At 36.9% G+C, this 22,932-nt stretch overlaps 1 protein-coding gene across 1 annotated transcript in view; it reads left to right on the top strand.

The window, feature by feature from the left end:
• Positions 1 to 22,932, top strand: part of LOC134647858 (myosin-VIIa) — a 53,916-nt gene that overhangs the window by 9,839 nt on the left and 21,145 nt on the right. The window lies entirely within an intron of this gene.

Here is a 22,932-nt window from a genome sequence, read left to right as displayed (position 1 = left end):
GTGATCAACCCTCCCCAGTTTCCCCTACATAATACATTTTCTGTAAGGTACGAAATAGTACCTACTTATTACTAGTTCAGAAGGAATTATAAATTAATTATGAATGTCGACTTGTTTACTGTCGAAGTTGAAAATAAGCTAATGACAGTTCAAGTTCAGTAATGAATTGTAGGGTACTACCTACTTAGTACTTGTCCAAATAACCGTTAAAAGGCACAAAAAGATATACTTTGTTGCAAACAAAGTCGATTTACTTACATTTTTTGAAGTGAAAACTTCTTTAGCGGCGCTGGGCACTTTTTGAGGTGGGGAAAAAATGATAAACTCGAGACAGCGTAAGGCGATCACGTGACCGTAAGGGGCGTAAGGCGATCACGTGACCGTAAGCCCCGTAAGGTGGCCACTCATAATTTAAATGGCATTTAAATCTATAAAGAAAAAGTCAATGTTATTTGACATTTATGTTGCGGACTCCTTTTCAAGACTCTTTACCTATGGTCACATAATTTGACGTTGTCACGGCAGTATGTAAATAAACATGTCAATGAAAAAGTGTGATCTTATTTGAGAATGATAATAATATATAATAAATAAATAGAATACCCCGCTAAACGTATGTATCGTGTTACCGGGCGTCGGTAACTTAGTGAGGTGAGTTTTCACTTCTATCGGCACTCCCGGAGTGCAACCGTTGTTGCTTGTTTTTTTGTATTCATTGAATTATAACCGAAAATCGCCTTGGTCCGTGATTATGACTATGAGTCAGGTTAGGTAGGTAGAGTATTACACATTACTTATATTATTACTTCTTCGGCAGGGGGATCATTATTTTACGCACAGAACATTTATTAAATACGCCAAAAAGTGGAGTAAACCCGTGATCTTCTCAAATTGAACACAATACCTACTACAGTTCACAGCGGGCGAAGGAAGAATGGAAGATATTAGAAAGGTATTGAAATCATTTCTCGCAGGTACAATTATTCACGATCACAGACAAAGGTAGTCTAAGTAATTAAGTCGATTTAGTTATTTGTCAGATAAATTTACATAATTATACATACTATTTGTTTGTCACCATAGAGCTTGAAAAGAAAGTTTTATTTAATAATTAATTTATATATAACAGGTTAATAATAACAAAGGATTACAACTAATGTTTAGCAATAATAACGACCAGTTTTTTAGGGTTCCGTACCCAAAGGGTAAAAACGGGACCCTATTACTAAGACTTCGCTGTCCGTCCGTCCGTCCGTCTGTCACCAGGCTGTATCTCACGAACCGTGATAGCTAGACAGTTGAAATTTTTACAGATGATGTATTTCTGTTGCCGCTATAACAACAAATACTAAAAACAGAATAAAATAAAGAATTAAGTGGGGCTCCCATACAACAAACGTGATTTTTGACCGAAGTTAAGCAACGTCGGGCGGGGTCAGTACTTGGATGGGTGACCGTTTTTTTTTGCTTGTTTTGCTCTATTTTTTGTTAATGGTGCGGAACCCTCCATGCGCGAGTCCAACTCGCACTTGGCCGGTTTTTTTAAGTTGTTAAACGCATGAGCGGGTGTGTTCAGTAAGCAGCCAGGAAGTGGAGGCACGCGCGACGTGATAGAATGCTGCTGTTTCTGCAGTTGCTACGAATTACGCACTAGTCAAACTACTTATCACATGCTATTACGCTCATATCTGATGCTTTACAAATGCGTTAATATGAGGACACAATCTCGCGGCCTCCCTTAAAATTAAATTGGGCATGGGTACCTAAAAATATAGGTATCCCATCCATGGGGTCTTCATCTGTGACATTTGCGGTCACATTCATGACAGTAACATTTTTCCTTACTTTTTACCGTTGTTTCCAATAAAATAAGTCGTGGAACAGCTGACTCGCTCGTTATAAAATAATCGATTGTCGAATCGTCGTTGAGGCGTATCGCTGCCGTGCGCAAACGCAGGGGTCAACCTGTTCAAATATGTACCTACCTACCAATAATGGTTGGGTAATGGTAAGGTGTTATAATCATAAACGTCAAAAATATAAATACGCTTCATTTTAAACTTCATGGCCACATAACAATTAGGTACAAACATTGAATTTTCTGATGAAAACTTGCCATAGAAGCGGGAAATTACTTGCGCACTTATTTGCGAACTTATTTGCGCATAAATAGAACCTCCTTCTTTTTGGAAGCCATTCAAAAATGTAGCCTATATCATAGTAATTCAGACCATAAACAGGAATCCTAATTCATTAAAACCAGATCAGATGTACCTAAACCAATGCCAATGCAGTTTGTGTAAAATTTTAAGTTCGTACTAGGTATTAGAGGTACGAGGGGTATTCAAAATATTCTCGGTATGAGAATGAAAACAAACAAGTACGAAAAGTTTGATATTTTTATTTTTCAATATACTCCCCCCCTATGTTCATACACTTAAAAGATCGATCAATTATTTTTTTTAATCCTGCATAAAAATATTTTTTATCTTTGGTGTAAAAATGCTCCTCCACTGCCGCCTTCAATGCTTCATCATCGGAAAATTTATTTCCACGCAGATCCTTTTTTAGATTGGGGAACAAAAAGAAGTCGCTGGGGGCTAAGTCCGGACTATACGGTGGGTGAGTAACAGTTTCAAACCCACATTCAACAATAGCTGCCTTGGCAATATGAGCAGTATGGACGGGGGCGTTGTCATGCAGAAGCATAACACCTTTGGTTAACTTTCCTCGCCTCTTTTCTTTGATTGCATCCTTTAATTGACGTAGAATGTTAGCGTAGTACTGTCCTGTGATATTTACACCTTTTTCTTTATAATCGATCAGTAATACTCCTTCACAATCCCAAAATATCGTGGCCATGACCTTGCCAGCTGAAGGGATGACCTTGAACTTCTTGGGATGAGCTGAACCCTTAATGTGCCACTGCATGGACTCTTGTTTACTCTCTGGGTCATAATGATGAACCCAGGTTTCATCTCCAGTAACTATTCTTTGCAGCACCTCATCAGGATTTTCACCGCACAGGTCAATAAAATCGGAAAAACAAGCTACACGCATGTCTTTTTGAAGCCGAGTCAGCATTCGCGGAACCCATCTTGCACTTACTTTTGACATATTAAGATGGTCATGGATAATATCATGTACGGTACCAATAGAGAGATTGGTTACTTGTGCTATAGATTTTACCTTCACTCGACCATCTTCCAATATAAGTTTTTCCACTTTATCAATATTTTCTTGTGAAGTAGCTACTACAGGCCGGCCAGGTCTAGGGTCGTCTTCAACACTCTCCCTTCCACGTTTAAACTCGCTTGACCACTTTTGAATGGTAGATAAAGAAGGAGCAGACTCACGGTAAACACAATCCATTTCCTCTTTTATGGTTTTTTGATTTTTACCCTGTTTTGTCAAGAATTTTATCACGCATCGATGATCTAATTTAGTTAACATTGTCAATTCCCACATGATGTTCATGTTTGTTCAGCAATTGCAGAAAAACAAAAGAACATCTCGGTTCGAATTATACTTTTTTTTAATGTCAATGAATAAACCTTAGCGGCCAGTAACGAAAGAAATTTTAGAAGAGGTTGTAAGATATCAATACCGAGAATATTTTGAACGCCCCTCGTACCTACTAAAAACCATAAGGCAACTTTTATTTCATCGTATCGATTGGACGTCTTCAACATTAGAAAAAAAAAGGGTAATGCAGAAAGAAATAAAAGGGTATTGCAGCAAAGGGCACGGTGCGCGTGAACCGGACGGAAGCCTCATTGAGCCGCGACCGGCAGGTGGAGGGTCACGGCGGTAAACACATAGCTGCGTCGCGGAATTGGAAATTCTATGCAATTGAGAGTTATGCCATTATCTACAAATAAGTGTGTCCTCGTCTCTGTCACCTTAATTAAGCCGAACACTGAGATTTTCCAATTGCGATGTTGACGGCATACATATGTAGGGTTTTTGGTATTTAGCATACCTATTTAATTCGTTTTTAAAGTTACGGGTAGTTTGAAATAAGACCTAGCATACCTACTTAATAAGTTTTTAAAGTTAAGGGTAGTTTGAAATTGAAGACTGTTATTGGTTGGGTATAAAAAGAAAGACACTTGGCGGACAGCTCTCTTTGGTTGTTGAGTCCTGCTAGCGAACGGTTGTCATAAGACGAGATTATTGTGAATTGGAATAAGACAAGAAAATAAATGGATAAATATCTTCAAGGTGTTGTTATTTTTACACTTCAGAAGTGTGCAGAACGTAAGTACACGCCTACTGCTATTACTTATTGATTTAGTGAGATAACTGATAACATGACCCTTATTCTGAGCTTGGAGATAATTAATTAACTATACGAAATTCTAATGGATTACGTAAGAAATATGGTACTGGTATAGTAGTTTATGCAACAGTGATATAATAAGGGTTCTTAAAATTCAAGGGTCGAAGTTACAAAACGAGACGTAGTCGAGTTTTGTAAAAAAAGACCCGAGAATTTTAAGAACCAATTATGAGCTGTTGCATACATTACTTTTTCTATGACAGCTGCAGAAAAAAAAAAAAAAAAAAAAAAAAAAGAGTTATTATTAAAAAAAAGAGTTATTATTAAAAAAAAAAGAGTTATTATTTAAAAAAAATTGAGTTATTATTTAAAAAAAAAAGAGTTATTATTTAAAAAAAAAAAAGAGTTATTATTGTAAATGAAAACATACCTCTTTCAATCAAGATGATCGGAACTTGTATCTTTAAAAAACATAAAGCAGTTGTATTATACTCATAAGATGACTGCTAGCAGTCATCTTATGAGCCTATAGACAAAGCATTCAAATGACATTGCTTTAGATATCACTGTCAGTCATTTAATTGACACATTTAAGTGCTGGAGTAGAAAAACATTTTTATTTAATTTAAATGAGTACCTGCATCATTTATTAATAATATTATGATGATTATGATTATAGGCTATCTAATTGCATATCAGTTAAACTTAGGTTAGTTTGACCCATAAATGTAATTAAATGGACATAATATCAATGTGTAATCATAAGAATATATGCGTCAGTTTGTCGAGAATTCAAAGTATTTAACCACCATGCCACCGACAGCTAGGCATAATAATGTTCAGTTAACAAAATCAAGTACACGTGTTCTTCTTAATAAATAGATACGTGACTGTAGTTATTAACTTCTTTGCTACTTACTTACCCACACACATGTGGGAATTAGGCAGAATATGTCAACACGTGGGTCTTGATATGTGTTGGTTGGAGTATTCAAGGGTGCCTTAATTTTCATTATTTCTTCACTACGGCGCATAGTTTCAGAGATAAATTGATATTTATGATTTATAACCAGGTCTCGCAATTTAATTGAAGATTTTGAGTTTTGATTTTGATCCTTAATGTTAAAATTTGTGGAATATAAGTAGATGGCTTACTATGCAAACGGGGCATTGAATTTTCAGTCATTTTTTTTGCTACGACGCATAGATTAAACATTATTTTGTCATATAATTCCTTTATAGTTTATAAGGTATTATGATATAGTATATAGGTATATGTAACACCGGATACTTTTACGTTTCATGCCGAGTTGTTGGAGAATATGGCTGACGATGACTCATGATGATCAACGGCGCTTGCGAACACCAGAAGCCTCGGTCTTCGCGAAAGGGAATGTAGCTGGAATAACAGCGGCAGTGAAAAAGGAATCCAGACCGAAGCAGAGTCCTGTTGTGAAAGTCAGGAGTAACCCCGCTTCGACAGCCTTAGCGAGAGGCACGCGCCACTGGACATCAGGTCATGTACACCTACTTTTACTATTATGTTATGAATGAATTGATATGGTAATGTGTGTTAGATACCGTGAATTGCTTGACTTCATCTCGTTCATCGACATCTAGCACATAGAAAAATAAATTTGATGAACCGATAGAAACTATTACTTGTGTACCAATTATGAGAAATTTTTGCCTAAATATGTCAATGCGATATAATAACGCGTATATATCTTATCTTACGAAATAATAGATACGATCTATGAGTGGTTCTCAGCCGGTCAGGCCTTTGACCAACTTTTGTGATTTCTATTTGAACTGCAAGGAAGCTCCACATTTATAATGCCATCTGTTTATAAACAAAATTGGACAATAATTAGCTCATTAACGGCACATTTTCTGTGAATTGATTGATTTGTTGCTTTGTTTATTTATTGGTCGAGTATCGAGTAGGTATCGAGTATCGAGTATCGAGTATCGAGTATCGAGTATCGAGTATCGAGTATCGAGTATCGAGTATCGAGTATCGAGTATCGAGTATCGAGTATCGAGTATCGAGTATCGAGTATCGAGTATCGAGTATCTAGTATCGAGTATCTAGTATCGAGTATCTAGTATCGAGTATCTAGTATCGAGTATCTAGTATCGAGTATCTAGTATCGAGTATCTAGTATCGAGTATCTAGTATCGAGTATCTAGTATCGAGTATCTAGTATCGAGTATCTAGTATCGAGTATCTAGTATCGAGTATCTAGTATCTAGTATTGATAGTCATTTGGTTTATTGAATTATAGTCATTTGGTTTATTGAATTATAGTCATTTGGTTTATTGAATTATAGAGTCATTTGGTTTATTGAATTATAGAGTCATTTGGTTTATTGAATTATAGAGTCATTTGGTTTATTGAATTATAGAGTCATTTGGTTTATTGAATTATAGAGTCATTTGGTTTATTGAATTATAGAGTCATTTGGTTTATTGAATTATAGAGTCATTTGGTTTATTGAATTATAGTCATTTGGTTTATTGAATTATAGAGTCATTTGGTTTATTGAATTATAGAGTCATTTGGTTTATTGAATTATAGAGTCATTTGGTTTATTGAATTATAGAGTCATTTGGTTTATTGAATTATAGAGTCATTTGGTTTATTGAATTATAGAGTCATTTGGTTTATTGAATTATAGAGTCATTTGGTTTATTGAATTATAGAGTCATTTGGTTTATTGAATTATAGAGTCATTTGGTTTATTGAATTATAGAGTCATTTGGTTTATTGAATTATAAAGTCATTTGGTTTATTGAATTATAGAGTCATTTGGTTTATTGAATTATAGTCATTTGGTTTATTGAATTATAGTCATTTGGTTTATTGAATTATAGTCATTTGGTTTATTGAATTATAGTCATTTGGTTTATTGAATTATAGTCATTTGGTTTATTGAATTATAGAGTCATTTGGTTTATTGAATTATAGTCGTTGGGTTTATTGAATTTGAGTCGTTTGGTTTATTGAATTAGAGTCGTTTGGTTTATTGAATTAGAGTCGTTTGGTTTATTGAATTAGAGTCGTTTGGTTTATTGAATGATCGAGTCGTTTGGTTTATTGAATGATCGAGTCGTTTGGTTTATTGAATGATCGAGTCGTTTGGTTTATTGAATGATCGAGTCGTTTGGTTTATTGAATGATCGAGTCGTTTGGTTTATTGAATGATCGAGTCGTTTGGTTTATTGAATGATCGAGTCGTTTGGTTTATTGAATGATCGAGTCATTGGTTGATTGAATTATAGTCATAATTTATAGTCATTGGGCTTGAATTATAGTCATTGGGCTTGAATTATAGTTATTGGGCTTGAATTATAGTCATTGGTTGATTGAATTATAGAGTCATTGGTTGATTGAATTGTAGAGTCATTGGTTGATTGAATTGTAGAGTCATTGGTTGATTGAATTGTAGAGTCATTGGTTGATTGAATTGTAGAATCATTGGTTGATTGAATTGTAGAATCGTTGGTTGATTGAATTGTAGAATCGTTGGTTGATTGAATTGTAGAATCATTGGTTGATTGAATTGTAGAATCGTTGGTCGATTGAATTGTAGAATCGTTGGTTGATTGAATTGTAGAATCGTTGGTTGATTGAATTGTAGAATCGTTGGTTGATTGAATTGTAGAATCGTTGGTTGATTGAATTGTAGAATCGTTGGTTGATTGAATTGTAGAATCGTTGGTTGATTGAATTGTAGAATCGTTGGTTGATTGAATTGTAGAATCGTTGGTTGATTGAATTGTAGAATCGTTGGTTGATTGAATTGTAGAATCGTTGAATTATTGAATTGTAGAATCGTTGAATTATTGAATTGTAGAATCGTTGAATTATTGAATTGTAGAATCGTTGAATTATTGAATTGTAGAATCGTTGAATTATTGAATTGTAGAATCGTTGAATTATTGAATTGTAGAATCGTTGAATTATTGAATTGTAGAATCGTTGAATTAATGAATTGTAGAATCGTTGAATTAATGAATTGTAGAATCGTTGAATTAATGAATTGTAGAATCGTTGAATTATTGAATTGTAGAATCGTTGAATTATTGAATTGTAGAATCGTTGAATTATTGAATTATTGAATCATTGAATTATTGAATCATATTTTTAATTCATAGGTTACTGCAGTTAATGTTGCAGCATTACATTGAAATTATTTTAATATGATGATTTTAATATAAGCGATAATGAAGAGTGCATGGTTGAACCTGTAGAACTCACCACAATTAAACCGAGATCGAGGAGGATTGATGGCCTCTTATTGGTTATATTATTATGTTTAAATATTATGTTTAAATTAAGACTTGATAAAAATAGATGTACAATAATAAACATTATCTCATTACTAGATAAGCTGATATATTAAATAATGCATGAACTATAAAAAACTCGTCAAATAATAGTAGATTACCATTGAGGCAGTTTTTAAAAGAGATAATTTAATAATAAGAGATATTAATTTCAACTGGGAGGTTATTAAAGACACGTATTGCGGTAAAGAATTCACTTTTATACTTTTACTTATTGCCGAACTTGAAATTTGATAATTATATTTATACTAGTGCGCAAATCGTAATTAAAAGATTTATTCTTAATATTTTATGTTTACAAAAAGGCGAAGCTCCAGTATGTAGATCTCAATTAACGCAAGTATTTCCTTGAAGAAATCTCTGAGTGGATATTGGTGATACATATTGCGTGGGCAGTTTTCTTACAACCTAAACATAATTACAACGTCGTCGTAATCACCCCAGTAGTTAAATGATACCATATTTCAGTTACAAAATATGCGATTCCATGGTATACATTTTTGATTGTATTCTAGAACAAGTCGGAAGGTACGGATAGGTAAAACATCAGGTTTTTGCAGTTCTATCGTTTATGTCTGCCATGTAACATTTGAAACGTATAATTTATTTAATTCAACGTGTAGAGAAAATATTACTGGTCCTTTTTCTGCGGAAACACGCCTATTTATTAGGTGCTATGTTTATTCCCGAACTGCGGGATTTGGTATGCTATAAAGACGTTTAGTGAATTAATATACTGTTCAAGTCTTTCATAAAACAATATGCATATTATAAAAAAATCTAATAGTCTGAAAATCCCAACGCGTCTTGCAATTGATGGACTAAGTACTTTGTCAGCTTGGATAAATCCTAACAAGCTAGAATATACGACCTTCTCTGAAAACATTGGGAGGGGAGCTATTAGGTATAGGTTTTTAGTACCAGATGATTAATGCATTGATAATGGGAACATAATAGGTCAAGTTGTACACAATAATTACTTAATTATCGCTGTTATTCATCATAGTAATATTTTATAAATTATAGTCAGGGTTAAAGTTACTGAAAGGTTCTCGGGAAATATTCCTGTCTCAAGAGTGAGGTTTATAATTGAAGATTTCTTGACATGATAATGGAAAATGATGTTGAAGCCACGAAAATTTGATTTGATTCGTGTGCTGACACAGCTAAGTACTACCATTTTAGAAAAGATTTGAACTGGTTCATATTATATATGGCAAAGATTGATAGTGCTTCAGTCACGAGAATTGAATTGGTTCGTGTACCTACTCTGTTGTTTCAGTCACGAGAATTGAATTGGTTCGTGTACTATCTACCTGCAGATAGAGATGATCATTACTCATGAAAATCGAATAATAAATGGCAATTAATGATCTGTTACCCTGAATTACTAGTCAAGGTGTACACTGTTGTGATTATTAACCCAATGTTGGATATTTTTAGCAAGTTGAGCGCCGCACCTCTACCGGCGTCCCCCGCCTCGCGCCGCCTGAGTCCGATGCGAGCCGTCTCCAGCAGCCGCCCCCCTCGCGCCGCCAGAGTCCGGTGCGAGTCCGGTGCGAGCCGTCTCCAGCAGGAGCCCGCCTCGCGCCGCCAGAGTCCGGTGCGAGCCGTCTCCAGCAGGATGTCTCCGGCAGAAGAGTAACAATTTTAACCCTTCGTATGCTTTAGTCAAAATTTACCACTGAATTAATAACCTTGAAACTGTAAATTCTAGTCCAAATTGTGTGGCAGGCATACGAAAGGTTATTTAGATGATGTTTTTGAGATTTTGACTTGCTGATGCCTGATTGAAACTGTTTCCTATCCTATGCGATTAGTGTATCCACTGTTAAGTAGTATACGTAGTCTGTCGGCCAAGTGTAGGGTTTCCACCTGGCACGTGTATGAGGACATACACGGAGTCAGGATGGACGAGTGTAGGGTTTTTGGTATTTAGCATACCTATTTAATTCGTTTTTAAAGTTACGGGTAGTTTGAAATAAGACCTAGCATACCTACTTAATAAGTTTTTAAAGTTAAGGGTAGTTTGAAATTGAAGACTGTTATTGGTTGGGTATAAAAAGAAAGACACTTGGCGGACAGCTCTCTTTGGTTGTTGAGTCCTGCTAGCGAACGGTTGTCATAAGACGAGATTATTGTGAATTGGAATAAGACAAGAAAATAAATGGATAAATATCTTCAAGGTGTTGTTATTTTTACACATATAAGAATTACCATAAAGATATCGGCTACCCGTTCTTAAAATACGTTAGGTAACGAACTTGTTGTTATTGTGACAAAGGGTATGCGTCTATAAAGAATAACGGCCTGATTTATTATTTTTGTCTAAGAAATCAGTGTTCAGTTAAAACTTATATGAGGTATAAATATGAAACCATAAATATTACAGCATGCAGGTAGTTAATTCCTCCTCAATGCAATGTGAAACATTTTTACCGAGAAAGATTGCAACTTGCTCGTCTAAAAGTGGATAGAACAAGTGCTTACTCTGTTCATCTGGTTCCCTACGTACGTATTCCATACTTGGCGCGCTTAGCGGACTTTCACAAACTTAATCGAATCAAATAGTGGGTAGGTACATATACGTACTATCAATCAGATACATCAATTTGTTCGGTATACAATTTCTCTGTCAGAAAACTTCATTAAGTGTTAGGTAGTAAAGCTATCAAAACGATTACATTATCATAACTATCTGTGATAGAGCGAAAGAAACTTAAAACGTTTTACTGATTTCATCACGTAGTTGAGGACAATGTGGCAGCCATTAGGATGGCAGATAAGATAATTCCATCCTACTGCTCTCGTAACAGTCTCTATGTTTACTATTCAAGAGATGGCGTCAGCTATCAAGATATTTGTATAGAAATATCAGCCTAGTTGTATCTAGTCAAACAATTGTAAACCTTCTGCTGAGGGGCTTAAGATCGTCCTTTATATTTTGGCGGGTTTGTTGTAACTGTCTCATCTGATCAATGGATTGCCACGTCTAATGTTTAGTTTTATTCGTTTTTTAATGGGGTTTGTCCATTCATGTTGTTTGATTGTGTGGCCTCGATTGCATCTCATCTAAACAACCTAAGATTTATTAGTGTCATCACGACGAAAAACAGTTTCTGGTTTGAAAAATTGTTTTGTGCTGAATATAGTTTTTTTACCTGAAGAAAGACATGTTGTTAATGTGTTCAGTTTAATTTTGTAGGTAGTTAAACTAGTTAACATCCCTTTTGTTGCTTGAAACTAGGTACTTATACCTACCTTTTAATGCCTGTGGTCCATGTACCATCTAGCTATATTCATAAGGGTCTAAGCATCTATAAATTTGTTACTTTAGTTTAGTAGCCAATCACAGGTTCTATTGGTTACATCAGTAAAAGACGAGAAGTGAAGAAATACTTAGTAGAAATAATGGATTAACTGATCTCATTACAATTGCTATGCAGACACCCATTTGGTTCTTAAAAATTAAGAGACTGTGCAGTAAACTCATACCCATAGGTAGATCTTGAGCCGCTTGTCGCATGCCAGCCGTTACATAGCGGGACCCAAGAACTATGTGTAGAAACATACCTGACGGCAATTCTTCAAACAATCCGACCTGGGAGTGTAGGGTGGGAAGTGTGGGAACTCGCGGATTAACCGAATGTTTGTTTACATTTAGCCGGTCAGATGGAGAAGACAATGGCCGTTTAATGTATACTAAACCTATTCAATTATTGAGCTACGCCAAGTGTATTGGCGGGCGATTATAAACCGCTTAGGATGCGTAACGCTGATGAAATCAGGTCTTTACCGGATATGTTGGGTCACGCATCGGCATTTATTCTCGCTCCGTGCTTCGCTGGGATTCGACGGATTTAAGATGGATTTACATTAAATATATACAAAACATAATCTTACTATACTGACTTGAATGCACGAGCGAATGAGTAATAAGAGAAATAAATCATATTACATACAGCGAAGATATTTCATTTTTGTACTGAAATATAACTTAATAAATCATTGTGTCCTTAGACCAATTTTAATTGCGTAATTAATGAGATTATTGAGTTGACAAAACCTACAATTAGGAAGCAAATTAAAGTAGCATAATGTTCTCACATTACCGTAAAATGGGGTGAGTAGGGTTCGCGGGGAGAGTTGGGTTATGAATCGGGAGAGAAGGGATGAAAGGGGGGTGAGATGGATTTTTAAGGCTACTGCTACAAAAATAATGTATTCCAATTTAAAATGGAGCTATAGTACCTAATACTCATGATAAAAAAAATCGATCCAAAAATCTTCTAAAATCATCTTTGTATGAAAATCCAACTCACCCCAAATACGAGGGACTACGGGGTGAGGTGGGTTTTTCTGTTTATCGTCAAAGTTATGAAATGGAACTACCCAAAATAAAATAAAAACTAAAATACAAACGTCCGGAACACTTATTATATACACCCAGTGCCGGCCCGAGCCCTTGATCAGGGTAGAGCGAAGTCGGGTTTTGGCGCCCTTCGTTGAAGTTTTCAAGCGTATTCCCCCCCCCCCCCCCCCCCAACTCGTGTCTTTTAACACTTTTTTTTTCTTATTTGCCATTTGGCGCCCCCCTTGCCATCCGCGCCTAGAGCGGCCGCTCCACTCGCTCTGTCCTAGATCCGGCCCTGTATACACCATTCAGTTTGCATATGTAAAAATAAAATGTTATCGAGGTTTGAATGTCAGTTTTGCGCCTACTCACCCCATTTTACGGTAATAGTTAATCATAGGTACGGATCGATAATTGCCCCGAATTCCGGCAGGGTGTGGCCAGATGAATGGCCGAGATACCTTCCCTAAATTAAAATGACGTATGTCACCTTTAAATTCATATGGAAATGCGTCTTTACGTTTAAAACCTGTAGAATAAAGAACTTCCGGTGCGATCAGTTCCGCTGCGCGTGCGTCGCGACCCGCGCGACGATCATGTTCGCGATACGACAACGTTACTCTTTACTCTCAATCTTGTACAGTCAAAGACGTATTTAAGTAACCGTTTGTGTAACGGCAGTAGATAATATCTGAAGCTAATTGGCAAAGCAATAACGAGCAACAGAAAGATTCCATCAAGTAAAGATCAAAGTTTGTTTTGAAGTGTTCAGAAGTTGTACAAAATGAACTCTACAAAGTGTAGGTAATGTAAAAATTATTTCGATAGGTTTGAATTTAGAATTAGTATCTAAAGTAATCTGTCGCAAGAATAGCGAGGTAACGTAGGTAAGTACTTACAAATAAAGTTTACTATCTGTTATTTGCCATACACGGTGTTTTTTTTTAAACTCCGTTAACTTCGGGGTATGGCTAAGTAGGAAGGTACATCTAAGGAAACTGAATGGCACAGTTATTTTTTATTTTTCGTAAAAGGTAAGTAATAAAATAACGTTGTAACACGGACATTAAGTATATTTAAATCCACCAAACAATTGAAAACTATGACTTTTCGAATATCGATCGTATCGTCCGAGATAGCACTTGCGTTTAGTAGCAAACGACTCATACTAAACACTAATCAATATGTAAACAGGCCCTAAGGCAAGTGCAGTCGGTGCAGGTTACGCTCGTAGGGGCCTTATCAAATAAAAATAAATCATTGATTTTCTCCAAAATGGAGGTAATTAGAATACCGGTTTCTTTGAGAAAGTTACTTCATTTAAGTTCAGGAATGCACCCTTGAAATCTAACGGACTAAAAAAAACAATGTGTAAGTATGTATAACTAAGTAGGTACCTATTATGTGCCCGTTCACAATTTCACTTTATTTATAGGTGGGTACATACTACATGTATTGGCTCTCTTCATTAGACCTCTAATGGCTTTGTCGCCGTAAAAAGATTACTGCCCTTTGAACATGAGTGTGAAAAGCTTAAACGGCAAAATCCTACCTTAAAACAATGCCGCATTTAGCACCTGGAGGTTTTAAAATCCCAGTCGAATGTCGGAGTCCTTTGTTAGTACATATTCCTGTTTCAGGAAGGTTCGTTAAGTGTAAAACGTTGTGGTATGAGTGTGGAACAATGCGCACGTTTCTGTTTTGAATCCTTTAAAATATATGATGTTTAAATAGTATTTAACACTTGTAGGATTATTTTTGGTAATTAGATTAGCGCTCGTAGGCAAAGTCAGCGATCCGGCTTCGAAGAATTATAAATTATACTAAGATGTGGTACATATGTACACCTATCTTTGCAGAATATAATCCAACAATTACACTGTAAGCAATTTAAGATTCCACACAAACCGGTCCTAAACCAGTACTCAGTTACGCAGAAAGATTTTATTACAAACTCTTTACAAACAAAACAAAACTGGGATTCCGACCTTCATCTCAATAAAGCCGTACTCACCTGCGAACAAAACTCTTCAAATTAAAAAAGCAGTAAGTGCTATTAATTTACAATTGGTGAGTGGATGTTTTGGATGCGCAGGAGTGGTACAATGAGAGCATCATAACAGAAACAATGGGCAAGTTGCGAAATATCGGAGAGTTCAGTCCCCGTGGCCGGTATAGGTGAATCAAGTGTTTCTATTGAAACACTCGGGGAAAAGCGGTGAAAACTCAATATTTTAAACTATATCTACCTAACTATGTATAAGTTTCTTAAACAAGTGCAAGGTTCCGTTACTTGTTTTTTTGATAATTACGAGTATGTTACAAATTCTAGCAAGCGTTTTTGTACTCTGTAGGTACCTACATATAATATAAACTACTTCTAAACGTTAGGTATATTTAACGGAATTTTGTTTAAATTAAAAGAATAAATACCTAAATTAAATAGTACCTACCTACAGACAAGAACACGTCATATAGCATTAAAAAAGTGGTTATGTCCATTGAAGGATTGAAGAGTCTGTTAGCATTAGCACTTTAGATTTTTTCGTGTTCGGCTTATTAGATAAGATTATAAAAAGGTAAACAAAATAACAATAGTATGTGACAGGGATGTTGCGAATATCCGCATCCGCAACTGCGGAACTTCCGCATTATTTTCAACATCCACATCTGCATCCGCATCCGCATAAAATCGATGCGGAGTTTAATGCGGATGCGGATGTGGAACAGGTCAGTACAGTAACGTCTTAGCATCGGCGTAAGTGCTAGACTGCTAGGTAATTTATTCATTAGCCAAAAAAACCTATTAGAAATGAGCAGTCAAGCGTGAGTGATGGGACTTAATGTACGGAACCCTTGGAACGCGAGTCCGACTCGCACTTGGCCGGTTTTTTGAAATAAAAATTACTAAAATGTCATATTTGACGTTTTTTATGTATCTTGAGGTCCGCATCCGCATCCGCGGATGTGAGCCTTTAAAAAAAATCGGCATCCGCAACATCCCCGGTATGTGAAGCCGTTTTGAATACCTTACATATAAACGCGGCAATAGGGATGATGACAAATGTTGAATTTTATAACAAAATCTAGTAAAATAGATAGCAAACGAGCAATTTATCACAATGATGTGGATATTAAAATAAAATATTGAAAAATTACAAAATTACAGGACCTGAAAGTTTCAAATTTTTTTTTTTTTAACTTCCAAAAACGATAAAAGTAAGGGTACCATTCGATTCCTTACATTTCATGAATTTCATCCAAAAAAATATTGTATAGCAACTATATATTTCACCGACAAAAACGCAATTTTCTTGTTTTGTCCATACTACAAGATGGGCGATGACGTCACGGCCTCTGGCCGTTTTGTATAGGGCGTTTCGCGAGTGAAGTGCGACTGTCGGACTTTGACTACAATTTCTGACTTTTGTGTTACTTTAATGCAATGGGTCCCATATAGACATTTGATCCTAAAAACAAACCCGATCGATTGATACCATAAAAAAAAATTAGTCATGTAGCCTATTATCTATTAATACATATTATTAATACATATATGTATAGAAAGAAACATGTTACTTTCATTACGTAATTAACTATAGTACACTATAAAATAATCTATTATATAACTAAAAGCATAAGAAAAAAAAATATTTAGGACAACTTAGACGTACATTAGATCATGCAGTATTGTTTTTAAGGTTAAAAATATACTAATTTGAAAATACTAATTTAGTTTCCGAAGCATAATCAGCAAGACTATTTCCCAAGCCCAAAGCTTGTCCGGCGCTTAGCGATTTAGATAACGATGTGGTGAAGTCTTATAAAGTAAACGTTACTCATAATTAATTAAGCAGTATAGCACCGAGCATGAAACTCAATTGAGAGCAGCGGGTGCCGTTAGGCGTCTAGGTGTTAGCAATTAGGAGTTAAGTATAACTAGCTGCAGACTGAGTGCTGAAGAGGCTACGCATGAAGTGAAAATAGTTGGACCGATAGGCGTGAAGTGACGCAGTCAATTTAAACTGAATCGCAAAACTTTTTAAGCGGCCTACAGATGTGTTTTTGAAGATGAAGTCCCAGGCAATGTTGTGTTTTTTAACACGCTTTTTAAAAGTTAATACGTAATTGAAAAAAAAAAAATTCAGTCTTGTCAAATCCATTGACGGTCCGATTGATGAGTTATGGTTATTTATAATCAAATAGAAATTGTAGGCGTGTAACAAACTAACTTACAAGAACATTGAAACATTATTAGCATATTCATCATACGTCATGTTGATCGTGAATTCGTGCAAACATTATTTATAGGTAAAATACGACGATCATTCATTAGCAACTACTTCTAAATGATCCGTCAGGTGTTCTGGTGCAAATTATACCTATTTCCTTGTCAATCTGTAAACATGAGTAACTTGTAAAGAGACGTTTCAGCAGTTTTCAGTGCTCGTAAAATTGACAATAAGTAGGTAACAAGTGGGTAGCCGAGCGGTTACCTAGGCTTGCGGCTTCTAAACAGGAGCTCGTGGTTTGATGCCCAGAGTGCGTAGCCAACATGCCAATCGTTTACGCTCCGTAGCGAACGAAAAGCAACTGTGACTGTCGCACTAATATGGAAGAGTAATAGATAGAGATGCTACGCTACGCTACGGAGCGTTAACGATTGGCATGTTCGCTAAGCACCCAGGCATTAGAAATATCGTTTGATAAGATAAGAGTGCCTACTTATATCCTCATGATGGCGTAGAAAAGCATAGGTCCTGTCTGGTCTGGTACGCTCACAGATCTACAATAAGCGTAAGTTTCATTCTAGATCTTTGGGTAAGTTTTCTGTTATACACCATAATATATTTATATTACTAACTACTATTGTAGTTTGAAGGTATTCATAAAGTGTGTACTATTATTCCCACAAGTTACCACCAAGTTGTTAGTTACCAGCGGAAACCACAGATATATTTTTTCTTACCTTTTACCACTGGGAACAGTGGGAACACTTCATAAAGGTACTTACCGTAATCTTTGCTAACATCCACTAGCTAAATCATTAAAAAACCCATAAACAGCCCAGCGTTAGTTATTACTGTTATTAGTGGAGTGACATAATCGAGCGCGGAAACATGCATTACGGTCATTCGGTTGCGTCCACCTCCATGCAACTGCACTGATGCAATCGGGTTATAACCGTCACTTAACATACCTCGTATGTTCACGTGAAAACTAGTTCCAATGTGTACTTTATTGACATGTTGTAGTACAGTTGAACGAGTTTTCTAATGATACACTTAGTGTGAAGTAATATGCTCGTGCAGGCAGTTAGCTAAATTATTTTTTCTACTCCAGCACTTAAATGTGTCAATTAAATGACTGACAGTGATATCTAAAGCAATGTCATTTGAATGATTTGTCTATAGGCTCATAAGATGACTGCTAGCAGTCATCTTATGAGTATAATACAACTGCTTTATTTTTTTTAAAGATACAAGTTCCGATCATCTTGATTGAAAGAGGTATGTTTTCATTTACAATAATAACTCTTTTTTTTTTAAATAATAACTCAATTTTTTTTAAATAATAACTCTTTTTTTTTAATAATAACTCCTTTTTTTTGCTGCAGCTGTCATAGAAAAAGTAATGTATGCAACAGCTCATAATTGGTTCTTAAAATTCTCGGGTCTTTTTTTACAAAACTCGACTACGTCTCGTTTTGTAACTTCGACCCTTGAATTTTAAGAACCCTTATTATGTCACTGTTGCATAAACTACTATTATAAGTGTTGAAAAAATTGAGCCCATACAACAAGAGGTAGGTGTTTAGCTGACTGACCACATTTTGTTATTTTACTGCTGTAAATTGTCACCTCCCACTACCCACTTACTTACTTACCATAATATAAACACCCCCTTTTGATTTACCCTTAGAATATGGCCATGTGATTTAGTCGTGATCGTCTAGTCTAGCGTTAGGACCCCTCGAAGTGAACCGCGGTACCCTAAGTTCTTTAATGAGTATCAGCTAAATTTTGGACTCTGATTTTATTTACAATTACCTAGACTTTAGGAAAAGTATATTATGATATTGGAAGCACGTTTATTATGATGTTAACTAATAACTACTAGAAAAATTTATTAAAATACAGAAATAGTACTGAAAGTTACCAGAATTTATTAGTGTAATGTAAATGGAGTTATATTTTACTTGAAATGATATTATTTAGGTAAATGCAGCATATATGATGATACTGATATAAAAGAAATATATTTGGTAAAATGAGTTTAAAAATGGGGTTGGTAAAAGCCTGCCACAATCTATTAAGCCTCCGGGATAACATATGAGTAGCACTCCTGGGGTAAGCCCATTTACATCTAGCATTTCAAGTTAATATTATTAACTATCAGCTTCTATACGAAATATGCTACCCATACGCTCGATGCAGGATTGGGGGCTCCTAGTCCAATCAGCAAGGTCAATTGGAACTCCTACCCTACCTTTTAGCCAGACGGGCTATGACCAACACTTCGGAACCTATGCGTACCTAGATGGCTATGGAAAGAAGTGTCAAAGTATCCATCAGTCATCAAAATTACTATTCTTTTTTATTTCAAAAACTAGGGATGCGAATCCCATTTCCATTCCCCAGAACTAAAATATAAACTGTATTTCTAGTTTTTTAGAAGTATGAACGAAGTACTAAGTTTATTTGTTAAAAATATATTATATTTTACGAGACTGAAATATCAAGATGAGCATTATTTCACTCAAATTATCCTTTGGATTACTCTTGCCTGCCAAAGGTTCCCTAAAACAGCTAGACGTCGATTTTCTATCTCCGAATAGACTGTGTTCCTAATCCCAACTTGATATTTAAGATTTAATTGTGTAAATACCTTAGAAACATGATTGTAATACTCAGTACCTCGTCTTTACACCAGAAAACCAGAATTTCATAAATAAAAATGGAGATAAGATTTTACATTAATTATTTTCCCCAAATAAATGAAAATATTGGAAGATTTTAGCAGTTGAAACCCTTTACCTATTAACGCACAATTTTAGTATAGTGAAACCGTAGTTGAAGTCCCTTAAAAAGAAGAAATATATCAGTTTTACAGACCAAGACTAAAACGAACCCTAAATTCCGAATAATTAGTGTGTGATTTTACCCTAAACCTACCCTTGTCCCTACTCTAGTATAACCAAAGCACAGTTCGTACTTACCATCGACCTGGTACTTTGGAATATACGCAAGTGTATCCCTACTAAAAAGCTGTAAGAGTTCGGCGAGCGATTCCGAGAATGCAACCTAACAGCTCGTGGACTTGTCTCCCCCCATGGCGGGTTGCACAAAGGCAGGGTGGCAACATGGGTAAGACAGGGCCCTATTATGTATATAAGTGGTATAAATAAATATATTTAATATACGAAGCCTCCAAATACTGTAGATTTCAAATGGGCCCAGATTACTCCGGATGATGCGCACGTGACATCCCCATTATTCATCTAACAGCTGGACATTGGAGAGCTAAGGAGGGAGACGTTTTTCACCTTCTATGTTGGTAAAGAGAAGGTGCCAAGATAACCCTCATCTTGGAGCAAAAAGACTCCTAGACAGCTCACATTTAACACCGCAAGGGGTGAGCGGTCCAGCCGGACAAACAGTCAGTCCAAACAATGATCTGGTTTTAAAATATATAGCAAAAGACCCCATAGTAAAACACTAAAATAACTAGGTTCAATTTTACGAACCAAACTACTCACAAAATCAAACTAACTAAACACAGAAGTGAAATTCCCTTAAACACCGTTATCTAAGTTCAGTTTTATGACGATATTGTCCCCACAAAACCAAACACAGACACGCTTTCCAAGCCCCTGCTATGCAACGATATTGTCCCTGCATAACGTGACGGCACTTAGAAAACACAGTGTAGAAAACTTCACTATAACTACACACAGCAGCAAAGAATCCCCGCAATAGCCTGAGTTCAGTTTTACGACGATATTGTCCCCGTAAAACTAAACACAGACACGCTTTCCAAGTCCCTGCTATGCAACGATATTGTCCCTGCATAACGTGGCGGCACTTAGAAAAACACTGCGTAGGAAACTTCACTATATTTAAATCCCGTACACGGTAACAAAGAATCTCCACAAAAGTCTAAGATCAGCTTTACGACGATATTGTCCCCGTAAAACCAAACACAGACACCATTTCCACGTTTAAATTCACCAGGATAATTCCCGGCAAAAACAAACATAGTAACAGTAGTCGAGGAACTTTGCTCACCGAATATTTAAACGCCCGAGAACCAGAGTCACTGCTAGCCGATGGTTGAAGAATGAATACCGGCGGTCCGCTCCTGCCTTTTATACTCTTTTACTGGCGACATACTGGCGACATAATGGCGACATACTGGCGACATAACGGCGACATACTGGCGACATAATGGCGACATAACGGCGAAATAATGGCGACATAATGGCGACATACTGGCGACACAATGGCGACATAACGGCGACATACTGGCGACATAATGGCGACTGGCGACATACTGGCGACATAATGGCGACTGGCGACATACTGGCGACATAATGGCGACATAACGGCGACACAATGGCGACATAACGGCGACATAACGGCGACATACTGGCGACATAACGGCGACATACTGGCGACATACTGGCGACATAATGGCGACATACTGGCGACATAATGGCGACATAATGGCGACACAATGGCGACACAACGGCGACATAACGGCGACATACTGGCGACATAATGGCGACATAACGGCGACATAACGGCGACATACTGGCGACACAATGGCGACATAATGGCGACACAATGGCGACATACTGGCGACACAATGGCGACACAATGGCGACATACTGGCGACATAATGGCGACTGGCGACATACTGGCGACATAATGGCGACACAATGGCGACACAATGGCGACATACTGGCGACACAATGGCGACATAATGGCGACATAATGGCGACATACTGGCGACATACTGGCGACATAACGGCGACATACTGGCGACATAACGGCGACATACTGGCGACACAATGGCGACATACTGGCGACATAATGGCGACTGGCGACATACTGGCGACATAATGGCGACTGGCGACATAATGGCGACATAACGGCGACACAATGGCGACATAACGGCGACATACTGGCGACATAATGGCGACATAACGGCGACATAATGGCGACACAATGGCGACATAATGGCGACATAACGGCGACATAACGGCGACACAACGGCGACATAATGGCGACACAATGGCGACATACTGGCGACACAATGGCGACATACTGGCGACATAATGGCGACTGGCGACATACTGGCGACATACTGGCGACATAACGGCGACATAATGGCGACATAACGGCGACATAACGGCGACATACTGGCGACATAATGGCGACATAATGGCGACACAATGGCGACATAACGGCGACATACTGACGACATAATGGCGACATACTGGCGACATAACGGCGACATAATGGCGACATAATGGCGACATACTGGCGACATAATGGCGACATAACGAGACAAACATTAATCAGAAAGTACCAGGATACCATGACTGAGGAAGAGGTCATTTGCCCCGTACCTATTAGCGATATGCAACCGACGACCAGTGATTTATTAAGACAAATGTTTACCAAAAGTACCAGGCTACCATAACCGAGGAAGAGGTCAAAAGTCGTAAAGTTCGATGCTACCAAGATCTATCCCTTTCACGCTTGCGTCTTAGAGAAAGACGGAGATATTCTCAATGACGTCTACGCACACATTCACAGGCAATAATCGGGTAGTCAGTTTGAGTAGACTAAATTATAATAAAAGGGAACGCTTTATGGCCCCTCTACACGCACGAACCTGCAAGTATTATTTTACTTTGAGATACTTTTAGTTTCT

The sequence above is a fragment of the Cydia amplana genome, chromosome 5 (assembly GCF_948474715.1).
Source record: "Cydia amplana chromosome 5, ilCydAmpl1.1, whole genome shotgun sequence".
In the NCBI taxonomy this organism is placed as follows: Eukaryota; Metazoa; Arthropoda; class Insecta; order Lepidoptera; family Tortricidae; genus Cydia; species Cydia amplana.
The sequence above is the reverse complement of the archived record's forward strand: the minus strand, read 5'-3'. Positions and strand labels throughout refer to the sequence as shown.